Genomic DNA, 17,050 nt, shown 5'->3' on the forward strand with positions numbered 1-17,050 from the left:
GCCATATGGGATCCCCATCAGGCATACCTAATAACTGACTTAGAAGCCCTGCAGAACCGTGCTGTACGCTTCATCTTTTCAGATTATTCACGAGAAACCAGTGTAACAGCATTAAAACATCGCGCCGAGCTTGAAGCCTTGTCACTTCGCCGTAATATATCTCGTTTAACACTATTCCATAAACTTTACTATCACGCATCTCTTCATAACGAGTTCATGTGTGAACCCTCAGCCATCTTTCCGCGTCGGGATCATTCTTGCAAAGTAAAAAGCATAATGTGTCATTCCCTCGCATTTGGTCAGTCATTTATACCTCGCACCGCGAAAGAATGGAATAATCTTCCATCACACATTGTCACCGAAACAAATGCCTCAAAATTTACAGACGCTCTACGCAGTACCATGAATACATAATATATCACGTCTGACTCTCTGATTTGTAAACATTTTTTGTTCTCTTTTTTTAATGCGCCGTTAACCAAAGCTTCCACGACAGTGTCCCATTTTGTACAAATCATTTAGAGTTGCTGTACTGATAACTATCATTTTTTGTGTTTGTACGTTGATGCACTGTAATTAATTTTTTCCCAGTTTTGTTTTTCCATTGTAATTACATTTACGCACTGTTCACCTCACCTATGTAACATTTACCCTATGTAATACCCTCCCTAGAGGGCCTTTAGGGTTATTGTGAAATAAAAAAAAATAAAAATGAACTTAATGATGCTGGCCGGCGTCTCACTAACCCACCTGATATAGCTAACGCATTCAATAAGTTTTTTTTCAACAGTGACTTCCAACCTACCGACTCATATTTCGCACTATGCATGCTGCTCCCAATCATTTTATTGACGACCTAGACTACCGCAGGAGGTTTTTTGTGTTTTATGTGGTCTAAAATGCACTGGCCTAGGGTTTGACCTCATTGACCCATCTAAAATTAAACTGGTGGCACATGAGCTATCGGGGGTTCTTGCTATCCTTATAAATAATATATATTCCAGAAGTATTTTCCCCTCCTTATTAAAACGAGGAAAAGTTGTGCTAGTTTAAAAAAGGAGATCCGAGCGTATTAGGTAACCATCGCCCGATAACGATCCTATCATTCTTTAGTAAACTAATCGAGAAACTTTTTGCTGACGGCCTCATGAAGTACCTTCAAAAATTTAAGCTTTTGACCTCGTGTCAATTTGGTTTCCGTCCAAATTTTTCCACTGAACTTGCTCTAACAGAATTCGCTGACCACATTAAAATCTTCATTGACAACGGGTGCTGGGCCACGGCGCTAATTACAGATTTTACTAAGATATTTGATACAATTAACCACACCATACTTTTTTCTAAGTTAAAATCACTAGGTATCACTGGACCTGGTCTAACCGTTTTACAGAGTTATCTACTTGACCGTACCCAGGTTGTCCAATTCGCTGATTTCACATCGCAGCCAATAACTACCAATCAAGGTTTACCCGCAAGGATTCATTTTAGGCCCTCTTCTTTTTCTTTTGTGTAATAATGATTTACCTAATTGCCTTAACAATTCAGAATGCATAATTTACGCTTATGATACAACTATATTTGCTAGAGATAAAGGCCTTATTAACTTAAGAACACGACTAAACAAAGACCTTAGAAAAATCGCGTCTTGGTGTCTTGAGAATGCGCTGCAAATGAACACCACAACATGCTTCATAATTTTTCATACTCATCATAAGCAAAACTCTTTAGTTCCGAGTATAATCTAGATAACCACATAATTTATCCATCTGATACGACCATATTTCTACGCGTCGTTCTTGACTCGCATCTAAAGTTTAACAAACATACCATATCCTTTGTAAAAAATTGGTTTTTGTTTACGTGTATTAAACAAATCTCGACATTATTCAGCAGCACATCTTACGGTCACTGTATTACGCGTTCATACATAGTCACATGATATATTGCCTCACTTCATGGGGAAACACGTATCAAACACACATGTCATGCCTTGATCACTTAAAAAACCAAGCAGTACGCCTGATTACATTTAGTCCTCACTTGGCATCTACCCTTCCACTTTACCAGAAACTAAGTATCCTTCCGCTCACTTACTCTTTACAGCCAAAGCTTGGTCCTTTAATTTATCGCATACGAAATCAAGGTACTGTCATTAATAATATTTCTGCCCCCAACTACTCAACCGTAATGATACAAGATTCTCGGAACAAAATAAAATGTTATTACCTAAAGGACGCACAAATTACGGCAGTCAGACAGCGCTCTTTTCGGGTATAATATTTTGGAATTCATTGCCCATGAATATCAAGTGCGTCCATTCAGAACACTCATTTCATAAAGCACTGAAAATTCACTTGTGGTCAACAGACTGTTAGTAATAAATTACCTTTATTGACAATGAACCGCGTTTCGCTTTTTACACTTTACATTATGTATCACCGTCTAGTACTTAATTTGTGTTATGTATATCTCTCTGTAAAATGATGTTATAATGAAGTTATGTATTCTCGTTGTTTAATTTATCTTTGGTAATACTGTCCTCAACATCACTGCGTGTCTATATTTGATATTTTTTGTACTTAGCAAGGGATGTCCCCTCGGCGGTTTAAACTCTGGGACCTCCTTCTGTACTAATATTTACCATATACTTCCCTGTATCCAAATATTTTTCGATAAAACCTTCAAACCCGGACATACCAAAGGGCTGACGTTACACGAAATATGGCTGGAAAAAAACACCGTGATGACTTTATCTTACCATTTGACATTATGGGTGCTTTGGTGTGCTTTTATTATGCAACAGACTTCTTGTACGCTATACATTTAAATGATACCTTTCATCATAACCAGAGTAATTGTGCTTGTCACTGGTCACACGCAGTCTCTATATGACGTGTGCATAGATTTGCAGTTTTTGTCAAAACCTTTGTATGTTTTTAGAGTGCGTCTAAAGAGTTTCATGCTGTGCGATTGTGAAAGTTTTTCACCATTAGTTTTTATATTTATATTTATACTGTTCCCTCGTGTTGTTTATCTCTCTGCGTGTGTGCGTGTGCGTGTGTGCGTGTGTGTGTGTGTGCGTGTGCATGCTTGCGTGTGCGTGCGTGCGTGATGCGTGTGTGTGTGTGTGTGCGTGCGTGCGTGCGTGCGTGTGGGTGTTAGCTATGATTTTTGGATAGCGTACTCATCCCTATGCAAACGTTCGCAGTAAATAAACACTCAAACAGGAATGTTCTTCTTTTTTCACTTTACTTTTTACCTGGTGGATAGGTTCTATGTTTATTACAATACTCATGGCGTTATTATAACTTACTGTCACTGCGTCACTGTGCAGACGTGTTTTCATTGGTCACACCTGAGAATATTTCAGATTTATTGTCGCGGGTGAGCACCAACTAATACAAATATAGAACGAAGTTAACCTATATTCCTAAACACAGGGTTCCTATTTCCACGAAGCAGTCAGGCTGTAGTTTTGTTGATATCGTATGAGCTAGCGCAATCATTCGACGCAGTGTATGAGCCTCATGTACACGCAAATATTTTAGACATGAGTGCATACTGCAGGAAATTCCGTCACATTTAGAGCTGCGCTCTCTTTTCGAATCTCTCCGTGGCGGGGCGTAAGTAATGTATTTCTCGCCGGATATATTTGTGTGTGCATATACGCATGCTATATGTGCTTCAAGTGCACGCACCAGCAAACGGCCTGACATGAACCCTGTATGCTGACCCACAAAGTAGTGCGAGTAAGCGTACATCTGTTCTGCGTAAAAAAAAGCAATTATTTCCTACATAAGTGGTTACCCATAAATACTGAGGCAGGTAGTAAAGATACTGTTTCTTTTGCAAGCTTGTCCGACAACATATTTTTTATTACCTACTGGCGTTTTGCACGTTCGGATGGGCAAAACACAGTGATAAAATCAGCTAACGTATGCGCTGATGATAATCGGTGGTAGTCAGTGAGCTTTTCAGCACAGCAATTCTTACTCTGGGAGGTTAGATCAATGAGGCAGCTATAGGGTCGTGACGAATACGATGAGAAGCGTGGCGCTGTCGCTGGCCGTTCGCTTTCCATCGTGCACGAATGACGGCACCGTTTTCGCTTGGGACACGCTTTGTTCGCTGTGGAGGGTAGAGCCCCTATATTATAATCGTGTCCTAGCCGACTTCATCCCGTATAGTACAATGAGCAATGTGTGCAGAGGGCTGGAAAGGGACGCCAAGTACTGTACGCGGTGATATCAAAGTAAGAAAAAAAAAAGGAGGATACTCCCCGCCGTCACAAGAAAGCTTTTCGGCACTACATCACACCGGTGCCGGTGCGCTGACCTCGAAACATGAATTTCGAGGTTCCTTAAGAAGAGGTGTGGGGGCGCAACCTCGAAGGGGGCAGCGCATTCCCTGAGAGCAGTACAGGAAAAGAGGAGAGGCGGGGGGCAGGTGTTCTTGACTAGCGTATAAATCACGTCGGCGCTGCCGCTTCGGGAGTCAAATATTTGAGGCTTTCGTTTTTGCACGCGTTTGGCCATTTTTGTTTTTGTCGCCCTTTCGTTCTTCCACTTCACGCCGCAGAGGAAAGTGGTCTTGCTTGGCCAGTCGCAGGGCCGTTGAAGTGGCAATAAGTATATATATATATATATATATATATATATATATATATATATATATATATATATATATATATATATATACACACAAATATATAAAAAACCAGCGAAGATGAAGCGGAGGAAGAAAACGCTACAGGCGAACGCATGTGAAAGAGATCTCTCTATCCGACTTCTACCTTTTTGCTGTGTTTTTTTTTTTTTTGGCTGGCTGGCTGGCTCTCATGGCTTTTACCTCATGACCTTTGTGCAAAGAAAATAGTCTGCGGTGAGTGAAGGAGGAAGCAATTCTTACCTATTGGTTGACGTCATTTTTTCATTACAACTTTTTTACGTTTTAATCTTTAAGTTTTGTTTTTGGTGGCCTTAAGGTCAGTTGCCCAGACATCGGCGCAGTTATTTTTGTGTCCTCGATGACGGACACATGCCTCACCCACTGAGGCCATTCTGTGGCTCGCGCGTTCCTCTTGTTTTTGTCTCTTGCAAGAGAAGATGCTCGGGTATCTTAGTAATACGCATGAGATTGCAGGGTACTGAAAAATTAGCGCCATTTAAGGTGTTGATTAGCTTCAAATTGCATGAATCAGCTGACCTGCATGGCTGGTTTTTGTATTATGACTAACCTGACTTTTCTGGGGAACATAAGGCTAAGCCTCATTGTTATCTTCAAGCGTCTTTGTCCACACTTTTTGGAGTATACATAATAAGGGCCTTATAACGTTTAAAGCGCTTAAATGTGGCCTTTCTGAAAACGTCTAAGTATTGCGAAGTTCACTTTATTACATCCGATGGGAACGCCGTTGCCGCAGTGCTCTAGGGCATAGCTAGGCGGCTATGATGTGCTCATAACAACACAAATACCATGCGATTTACTTAACAAACTTGTAATAATTATTGAGGTCTTTGCAGCCCTTATTTCTAAATTTCAACCTTGTATCAATGTGTCTTATAAAAAGGTGTTCGCATACCGCAAAATTATGCACTGAGAAGGGGAGGGTAAAGAGCCTAACCCGCTTTCCCAAATGAGAAGATTATTACGCGAAAGCATTTTTACAACCTACATTAGAAATGGGTTCGCCAAATGGTCACATTATCAAACACACAATTAAGACTCAACTGAACGAATGCATAGTTTTTCATTGATAATTGGCGCCTAGGTCGCAACATAATAGTCATAGTTATGGCTTAAACCATTTCAAGCAGGGTGTTAGCCCCTCCAAAGATGCTTGCAATGTATATTGGAGCCTACAATGTAGGAGGCGCAGCGGTTTTTATCCGGAAGAGCTTTACAATCTCTCCTGTAAGTTCAGCCTTGAGGCCCACATGAATAATTGGCGTCCGCGATTAGAATACCTTGCCACAATGCGGCCATAATGCGGCAACATCATATTTTAATGGTTAACGGTGCAGTGTAATATCTTTTTCAATTATAGTACCCACAAGGCTACATGCCCGTGTGGTCCATGGAGAAGACGAAAGCACTGCAATTCCGCTGTCCAGAACTGACGTTGCGTGGCACCTTAGCGTTTTGGCCAGTACTAGTACGTTAACGAAGAAATCATGGCAGTTCACTAACTGGCGCCTTCATGCAATGAGCACGCATATGAAGCTGCAACTTTTATATAGTCTTACTTGCCCTAAAGATACACTACTGTGAGGCGTACGAATAGGCATTACTTTTGTGAATGCCTATGCATTCCTAATTGGAGTGGTGGACAGCGTGAATCATTACACATGTGGCACAGTAGAAACTCCATAATCACCTGTTGTGGGACTGCCCATCATACGAACATTGCAACCTTGCTTTTCGAACCACTTTAGGGAAATTAAATGATAGGCCTTTCGAAGAAACTCAGATCGAAGAAACTTGGGACTGAGGCCTCGAGCATTCAAGAAGTACAAAACCACTAAAGCGCTGCTGCCTTTCTTGGGATCCATAAGTCTGCAGGATTATCATTTTACGTTTTACAGAAATTTTAAAAACAGCCTATTGCAGCTAACGTAATTCTAGACATTGAGCTGGATTATCCAGAGACGCAGACATTACTTGCTCGATAAATCTAAACAAATACTCATCTAATTTATCATCTAATTCACTCATTCTCTTTTGAATTATTTTCTTCACGGCACATATTGCAATTCACGCATTGTATCCGGTGAGCTTGCAAGACCTATCCACTTGAAATGAATTTCTAGAATGATGCCAGTTTGGAGATATGCACCATCAAACTTGCCCTAAAAATGCACTTTTGTTCCTGTTTTTTTTTTATAAAAAAACGCTCTTTTATGCATTGAAGCACAAAAGTAACTGAAACACCTATGTATTTCATCCCCCACTCTAAGAAATAACAACTCGGAAGTGGTGTCATCCTGGAAAATCATCTCAAGTAGATACGTCTTGCAAGCTCTCCGCCTGCAATTCGTAAATTGCAATATGTGCTGTAAAGTAATTAATTAAGATAATTAGTTTAATATTTGTTTGCATTTCTGGTGCTAGTAATGTCCGCCTATTCTAATATTTCAGCTGATGGATTGTGTTACCTGCAATAGGCGATCTTTGAAAATTCCGTAAAATTTAAAAATGACCGTTCTGTGTATGACCATTTATGACTAAATAAACTATGAAGAATTGTGCATCTGGCTGCGTGCACCCTGGGAACTTTCTTTCTCGTCTTCCAGCATTTTTAGTTATCTTTTCCCTTTCCCCGGTGACAGGTAGACAAAGGAATTCACCCTGGTTAACATCTCCGTTTCCTTTATCCCTTTTATCTCTATGTCATTCCTTTACCATGCGCACGTAGTAAGGCAGGTATTACACTTGTGGCACCTGATGCATAACTCGTATGAAGCTCCCATCTAGTCGAAGTGCGAAATCGTGAAACTTCATTCATGCTTCCGGTGATATGCTGTCGAAACTCGAATCGATACTTATACCGAATTCAGTAACAGAAACTCCACTTTACGTCCTTATTTCTAACTAAAAAAACAGCCTCTATAGAAAGACAATTTGTCTTTCACAAATCTGCACTGCTCTAAAGTATTCAAGCTTTAAGGTAAAGCACTGAAATGGTCACAGAGTGCGGAAGAGCAAGGCACTGGAGAAGAGCTTGCCTTTGGAAAACTAATAATGGGCGGAGCTTTAAAGCGGGGCACTTAAAAAGACGAATACAGACTGAAATAGAGGTCGAGCAAGAAATGAATAACCCTTCCCCTACAGGAAAATGGGGGTAAGCGAATCTTGTCCGGCGTGCACCTGACCTTCGTCACGGTTAAGTAACCCACAGGTGCCGGATCGCTTCGGCCTCCCACTCCCTCAGCTAGGGACATTCTTCTCGTTGCTGTCGGATTGTCTGGTGGCTCTAACGGTTGGATCGCCGCGCCAATGTCGAGCCCTTTCACGGGCAAGTTCTCGCCGCCGCTCGTCGAAGGCTGCCAGTTCCTCGAGGGAACGCACAACGCGTGGCCGTCCCATCCATTTTCTGTGAATTAATTGAACGGAAACGAAGCCGGCGCAGCGCACTCGAAACCCTTTCCTGCCATTTCTCTCCCCGCCGGAAGTGAAACGGCTTTGATGTGTTGCTCGCGTAGCATGAGCGCGCTTCTATGCAGCTGGAATCCTTGCAAAGGATTCACGCACTGGCACCAGCGTGACTGTGAACTCATCAAACCGCCCTCTCCCGCAGGTGCTCTGCTGTGGGACCAACTGGGTCTATTTTCGCGCCCACAACACCACCGAAAGTTCTGAGTGAATACAAGCTTTGCTTGAAAAGCTTATAAATAATCAAGAGAGCACTTCTGCGAATGCCATACGGCACCGTAGTCTTCTCAAGAATAGCATTTTCTTTGGAACGCTCACAACATCGTATTCGTCCATTATACTGTGTCACGCTGTGACTTTTGAAATACATGCACAGACACCACCACTCTCAGAGTCTGTCCGGTACGAAAACTTCGCCCAAATTACCAAGCGCAACAGTCGCACAGTTACTCATTGGTTACCGTGTTTTTCTCTCTACTCCAGCCATGGCTACCGATCTTGCTGCTCCACCGGCTTTCGGGTACGTTTCGGGGCTTATACTTGCGTAACGCAATAAGGACAAGCAATATTGTCGAGGAAACATACTCTTGCCTACAAGTGTACCTAGAAAGACAGAAGTGAATAGAACGCATTTTCGCACAGCATTTCTGATGCCGTTCGTGGTGCCGGCAAACATATTTAAATACACAAGAGAATGACAACCATCACTGTCCGTGTACTCATTGTTAGAGCACCGTACGTGTCATGTGGAGGTCATGACTTTGGATCCAGTTTCATATCTCTTCTTGGCGGTCGATGGGTATTGAATGCTGAGGCCTCATTTGTATATAGTCCGGCATGCAAAATAAATACGGAAATTGGGTATTTTCCCTTTTCCTGGCTTCCATTGTCTGCTAACCATCAAGCCACTTCGATACACACTATTATCGACGCGCTTATGCTGCACACTTGTACATTATATATATATATATATATATATATATATATATATATATGTATGTATAAATCATGGCATGAGAAGCCAGCTAACACGGACACCAAGGCCAAATAGCTGAAATTGTACTTACTAACTGACTTAAAGAAATGCTACATGAACGGCAACGAAAGTGGATGAAAAACAAGTTGCCGCAAGTGGAGAACGATTCCATGTGATCGCATATATATATATATATATATATATATATATATATATATATATATATATAGAGAGAGAGAGAGAGAGAGAGAGAGTCAGACGTAAGTCTTCGGATTACAAGTTGTGGTTCAAATGAAAATTATATGTGCACTGTCAGTGTACCGCACTCAAATATGTATATACATTCTACTTTCGCTGCTCGACTGGTTCCTTCGGGTGGAGCATCATAGGCTGGCGCTAAGTACTACGCAGTGCACCAAGGAACAGGCATGGTAATAGGCAGTGCGCCTATTACCTGGTTTCAAATAGGTTGCCTCCGTTGTCCCCCTTGAGCTTCACATCCACGAAAGACTCACTTGATGCAGGATTGTCCTTACCGCCCTGTGCCCACACGGCTAGAAAGTGTGAGACAACCCGAGAGAAGTAGCGCAAGGGAGGTATCTCAGGTGCACTGGTTCTCATCACCTTTCGCTGCTCCTAAATTACTGCGTCATTTGTGCGCCCTGTCACGGTAGCGAAAATTTGCTTCTACACAGCCTTTCTCGGCTTGTCTTCCGCTCTTGTACTTCCGGCAAGGGACAATAAATGCCATCGACTGTCAATAGGAAAGGGGCGTGTGAACCGATAGCGTGTCCGCCTGATCTTGTATCATTATACCTGCGTGCTCATTGCGTAAGCGGAAATGCTCCGCTGCGGCGCCCACACTACAGCTCGGACGAGGCGAGTGATGCACGGTGTTAGCAATCACCAACCTCATCTGGGAATGATGAGGAGTGGTGTCGTGGGCTCACTCGCTGTTCAATAATAGGATGCCGAGAGGGATCGTGTTGGTGGCTGGGCTTCCAAAGTATTTTTGCAAACACGAGTGTGCCACTCACGAGTCCTAAGTGTTTGCCTGCCTACGTGGCGGCGCCCACGTATTGCGCTGGTTCAAGTAATGGTGATTGGTTAAATTGGTCAAAAAATGAAGAAAAAAATGTCCTAAAGTGATATTTTGGCACCGTAGTGAATGGGCTTAGAATTAAATTTGACTGCATGTGTTCTTATACATGCACCTTAGATTCTTCTCAATCCAGATCAGTTCGTCTGTTCTGTGCTGCTATGCGTTCTTCCAGGTTTAATATAAAAGGGCACTTCAATCGGCGCATTTTGCTAGTGTTTGCAAACATTCTCGTGTATAAAAAGTCTAGTGTTTGTTACTCGCTATATTTTACAGCGCGTAAGACAAGAGGGTCGTTCATAACGAATAGTTCCGGATAATAAACATATACAGGTCCGGACACAAACTATAGACGCTTGGCACACCGTTGCACTCGTGAAGTTTCTCTTCCTGGTACTCATTTCTTACTTTGGGGTCTTGCACTGCATCCGTGGCATTTCTCATTTCGCCAAACAGTGCTTTCCAGGTGAATGCGTAGCGTGCTGTTCGTGTTTGAAATGAGAATTTCGCAAAGCTTCCTTCCTTCGTTCTGTTTCTTTTGGAAACAATGCTTGGTAGACACCACCTGTGCAAGCTGATTCTGCTCGTTTTGTTGGGGGACTCTTCGGGAATTCTATCACTTGCTGACATTTTCGTGACACACTGTACGCGGTCTATAGACGAGACATACTTGTGAAGGAGAAACGCCTGAAAGCCAAAGGACTAAGGAACGAGCAAAGGCACCGGTGGTATAGCTTACATACTAAGCGTGTACAGAAAAGCAGTGGGACAAAGCGCACGTGTGCTCGTCTTCGTGCCCGCATAGCGGTTTTCGCGCCGCGCCTCACAACACAAGAACTGCCGGCAGCGCAGTTCACGCTGCCGGCGCGGCATGCCTTACAGGAGCGCCGCTAATAGGCCCAACACTCCCAGGGTGTATGAAAACTCGATAAGGACTAATGAAGACGCTCGTGTAGCTGCTGGCCGAATAATTTACGCCTCATTTGCATGTCAGAGGAGCGCCTGGGAAGTAAGGAGAAGTGGCGAGAACGTCTGCGAGCGCGCAGAATTGTTAGCAAGACCGTGTGAAGTCAACGGCAGCAGGAGCTGCGCCTGATTAGCGCATTTCCGCTTCCGCCTGACACTCTGAACTCTCGCTGAGAGCAGTTCAACAGCGATTTGCGCTCGACCACGGGAAAAACGCTTTGCTGGTATGCTGCATCGCCCAACTCTCGAGGAGGCACCTCACTTTCTCCTGCAGAAGCGCCACTCATATCTTTCTCCTTATAGTGCACGCGTGGCTTCTGAATTGCCTGCTGTTCACGGAACACAAATCTCTGCTGGCTGAACAGCAACCGTATGCATCTCACCACGATTGTTTTCAGACTGTACGTCGGGCGAAGGAAGAGAATTCACTGGAGAACCTATAGGGTTTGGCTCTAGAGACGACAGATCTGTGCGATCACTACACTGCACCCCCAAATTCCAGGCTACACGTGAATTATTCGCAGTAAGCTAAACTTAGCTTCTGTTGTCCCAAAAGCGCCTCCCTCCCTTGTTTTCATTATCGAATACGACAGAATACGTAACTGGCTGGCGCTCATGCCACGAGAAAAGCAAAAGAAGCAGTAGTTCAGGATTAATATAGAAGCAAGAGCAAGTAACAGTTTGAGCGAGAAAATTATAAGTATCGACCAGTTCAACAGTATTTTTGCATAAGGTCATGGTGTATAGCTCTCTATTTAGTTCCGTCATATTTTCGTATGAGATGAATGTGCACCGAGCAAGTAATTTCCACACTGAGGAGGCTACAGTTCGTTAAAAACAGCCTTGATAGTGAACTGGCACCCCAGACACGGGAGCGGCTATTAATAGTCGAACGACGACTTTCAAGGACAATGCATAGTTGCGCTCGCCCTGTTCGCGCATGGATGAGTCGCCTCTGTGAGTTCCCTTGCTTACCTTAATTTGCGCTTTCTCACTTTTGCATTCTTTTCAGGTTCCCAAGGAGACATGGGGACAGTTTATATATATATTATATGACGGTGCAAGGTTGAATGGTCAACGAGGAAGATGAGAATGGCAGCGTATCGTCAGTAAATCAATTAAATTAGCTGCATTTCTGTTTTCATTAATTCGGTCATTACATTACAATCATCAACATGCATCTATCTATTATTTCCCATATGCCTATTCGCAAATTTTGTTTACATCATTTTATGATTCTTTTTTCTTTGGTTATATTGAACTACCCCGTTCTCGGCCAGTATCGAAGAGTGTGTATGTGCCACTGTCATCTAGGCTCTACATTATATTGGTAAGTTTTGAGGCAACAACAACAATAAAAACAACAAAAGTGTTCTGACGAACGTCGTTACTGCTCTGTCACGTACGTATAAGCCTCTACAAGCCGTATAGTGCGGACGCCTTATGAGTTTCGACCTCATGCACAATGGGCACCCAATTTGCAGTACATGAATGTTTGCGTTCTGACGCCCCCCTCACATAACGGCAGCCGCGGACAGCAATTGAACCCTCTACATTGTGCCCAGCGGCGAAATTACATACACATTGAGCCACCACGGCTGGAATCACATCAATCTCTGCCATGCGAAACCTTTCTTTCTTTTTCTTTTTTATTGCGACATCATTTGTATGTCCGAAACTGAATTTGCTTCGTCTGGCCATTCACTTTTTTTTCGTTACGTTAAGGAGTACTACTTGACCATAACAGCCATCGCTGATCAGTGCCATAGTGATATCGCCCTCCTCGCCCTTTCCCGAAAAAAAAAAAGCTTCGCCCAGCATCCCCACAAGGTTGCGCTGTTGTCATCCCCACACTCTAAAAACAGTTGCACCCTTTGGAGTGTATATTTGCCACACAACAATAATAGTCATCTGTCTTGTACGCATTTCCTTTCTTTAACGCTGCGAGCCCGGTACTTCCAAGTCACGAGCGGCGGGCAAGCTATCAGCATGACAGAGCGTGCTCGACAGGAAAGTAACGAAAGCAAGGCAGAGGACCATTATCGTTGTGTGGGAAGTGTACGGCCCAAAGGGTGCAAATGTATTTAGAGCGCAAGCATTTAAAAACCAAGTTACGTAGCGTAGCACTATGAAGCTTAAGTAGTGCCAGGGTGGGATGCCTGTTTTACGTACCCATGGGCTAACTGCGGGCCAAACGTACAGAGACCTGGTAATAGAACAGTCCATGGTATTTAATCGCTTTATGGTAGAGGCATAACAGTAATGCAACACTTTAGGTGCAACATACGAACATCGGCAAAGCGTGCTGTGCATAGCGAAATTGGCGCTCACATGCCTAAACTATAATTTCAAAAATCAGGTGGCGTGGGTGGACCACCCTATTTCGGACGCCATGTGAAAACGAAACTGCCCACCGCCGCCACTGCGCTTTGAACTCACGTCCCCGTGTCAATGTGCACAGGAGAAGTGGGTGCTCTACAACCACTGGGCTGTCGCCCAATATTTCCGCTTCCCAACTTCACAATTCGTGCAATAGTTTGGGCCCCAAAGTATCCGAGAGCGATGGCGCCTCTACATACAATTTGTAGGCCGCAACATTTGATATTGCGGTGAGCGAGGACGATGTTGTGTGCACCGAAAAGCAGTAGTTCATCAGGACTTGGTGGTGCCGCTGTCAGAGCTGTTTTAACCACCGGCTTCTTGGCCAATCCACCATAGTAGGTAAATGCTATGGCGTAAGGAGCAAGCAAGCAAGCCTACGCGTTGCAATAGCACAGTGGCTGGTTTGACCCAGACCACGGTGCTCGCATTTTGATGGGGAGGCAGTGCACTAACACTCATCTACTTAGATTTAGGGGCACGTTAAAAAACCCCAGCTGGTGAAAATTATTACGGCGTCACCCACTACGACATGCCTCGTAATCATACAGTGGTTTTGACACGTAAAACTCCAAAACTCAATATAACATGTTTAAGCAAGCAAGCCTGCTATTGCAGCAGTAAACGAGTTCAGCGCCAGTGGAGTCGCTAAAGTCTACAGATTTTTTTCCAGTGAAGTTTCATAATGCAATGCGTTTTCGTCCACGAGCCCACAATTCTTGAAAATGAGTTTTTTTTTTCGCAGCTATTGGTTAGCAGGTTGGTCCAGAAGGCACACAAGAATTTTTTCCAGAGGGTGTGTCTAAGACGTATATTTCTCAGCCCTATGAAATAGCACGCTGAACTTGTTATTAAGTCACAATTATTCGTGAATTTTGGTCTCGAAGCTGACGAAGTAGATTGGTTGAATAGGTTTTACTAGGGAGATTGGAAACAACCAACTGGAAAGGTTCTAAACAGCATGCCTACAGCTTCACCGCATTGCATACCAGGAAAATTGGAATTTACTTCAAGCGATACATAAAAAATAACATAATAGTGCGTACAACCAAGCTTTCCTATCGAACATTTAGGATGTAGGAGTATTTCTTTTATCAGATAAATGTCGAGGCAGTACGACTTCCTGAATGGTAATTTGGATGTTACGTTTCCTAATGCTCAACTGCAGGTTGCGTATATGCTTGAATATTAGGCTTAAGAAGGCATCTATTGGCCAGAAAAAACTGAATTGTTGCCAATCTTACATAAAATTGTCATCGGCGGCTTTAACATAATTTGCTTACGGCAGTCACTATCGTGATATTTTGCCTTGCATGAGCTTACCCCAACCACGCCTTGTAGTATATGAAAATTTCTATAGGAAGAAAGTCATTGGCAGGACTTACTTTCAAAGCTTTGACCTGTTTAAATATTTTGCTTGCTCACCGGAAACTTGTACTTTTATTTCACTTTCCAGAGTACGGGGAGAGAAGCGTAGCAGTAAAAGTGACCTAACGCTAATTTAGGAAAGGTGCCTCATAAAGTCACACTCAACAAATTTTAGTTTTTAATCGATTTGATGATTTATAGCCACGATGCAGTTATCTTCGGGTATAGGTTTCGCACTGTAGCGCGGCTGGATTAAAATATTAATAAATTTCCACTGCTCAAAGGTAAGAAGAAAAAAAAAGCTATCAAAATTGTGGCGCGCGTACGTCTTGTTTCTTGTCTACATGGGATGAAGTGATCTGTGTGGATCAGTAATTTCTCGCATTTTTGCGCTCGTTATACTTCAATATAATACACACACACAAACACGAAAGAGAGAGACTGAGTTTAATGTTGGAAACGTGAAGAGGTCGACCTGAAAGCAGTGCTTCTGATTTGCTACTCAACGCAGGGGTATGGGAAAAGGGGACAGATTGGGATAGAACAGGCAGGCGCTAGTAAGGGGTGAAAGTTATGGTGAAAGAGATGCATGCTGTGACACACCTGCGGTAAGAATGATTTAGGCTAATCGAGAGAAGCCAGCATCATCTCAACAGCCTGCGTTACTAGCACTGCTGTCTTAGCCACAGGTATGTTTAAACTGGCAAGTAGTTGCTGCAAGGTGCTTATCAATTGCTTGAGCGACACCTCGATGTGACTGTCCACAACGGCGCTCTGTCTGTATTGCTGTCGTTAGGAGCGAAGTTCGAAGTTGCTGTTACTGGAATGCAAAGAAGGCCACGTTTGCGAGTCAAGTCAGGTGTCGCTTACGCGAGGCTGAGCATTTATAGTAGTATCTTTAGCCTTCGTGGTATCTTCTCGTGGAGTGGATACCGACACAGGTAAAGGCTTGAAGTTTAAAGGCGCAATGTTTACTCCCTTACGACGGGAATGTTTCTTCTCGAGGCCTATGGAAGCGGCTGCCTCTTTGTGGGTAGAATTGTCCTTGGTCAGTTTCTTCAATCATACTTTGCTGAACCCGCCGCGGTTGCTTAGCGACTATGGTGTTGCGCTGCTAAGCTCGAGGTCACGCGATCAAACACTGGCAGCGGCGGGGTTTGATTAAATATGTTTTAAAAATTGCCTGTCACAGATATCACAATTCTAATCCATGGGCTGGTCTACCCGAAGTGGTGGATATTACTTGCAGAAAAATTGGAATGCATATTCGACTAATTAACAAAATTTCGCTAATCAAGTTTTAGCTAATTATCTTATGGCATATATTGCAATTTACCAATTGTCGCCTCGGAGTTTGCAAGGCGGATCCACTTGAAACAAATTCTCAGGATAACATCAGTTTCGAGATATTAATTCCCAAACTTTGCGATGAACCACATTGAGGGCCCGATTACTTTAGTGTTTCGATGCATAACATGAAGTTTTGTTAAGAAAGTCACTAGAACGACAGTGCATTTTTACCGCGAGTTTGATCGCTCATGTCTCGAAAATGGTGTCATCTACATAACTCTTTCAACTGGATGTGCGTTCAATTTCACCGCCTACAATTTGTAAATTGCAGTATGCCTCCTAAGGTAACTAGGTAAGAAAATAATTACTGCTTTTTCGTTAATTAGTTTGAAAGTTTTCGCTGAAACACCCTGTAAATATAACCCTGTTCAGTGAGAAAACTCGAAGTGAGTTAAAGTGATTATTTTAGGGACATTGAATGGCTGCAACGATATGTGAGGTATTGAGGCTTTTGTGTGCTTTCAAAGGCAGCTCTTGTCTTCCTAACTCAAGTTTTGACTTCATATCTTGTATGTGTGTGTGTGGGGGGGGGGGTGGGCTTGCGCGTATGTGTCTGTGTGCTTATGTGTATGGTTGTGCACTTGTAGTCATGAAGCTAAAAAAAACAAAAAAAAACATTGAAACTCTGTAACACACTGTTCTTCTAACGGTGCGAAGCACGTATTTCGAATTGCGTTCCGCTGATATTTATTAATTTTACGCATCTAATTTGTAGCAAAATCAACAATTATTTGTTTTATCCCTACAGTGCTATAGGCTCT

This window comes from Dermacentor albipictus, chromosome 1 (genome assembly GCF_038994185.2).
Source record: "Dermacentor albipictus isolate Rhodes 1998 colony chromosome 1, USDA_Dalb.pri_finalv2, whole genome shotgun sequence".
NCBI classification, from domain to species: Eukaryota; Metazoa; Arthropoda; class Arachnida; order Ixodida; family Ixodidae; genus Dermacentor; species Dermacentor albipictus.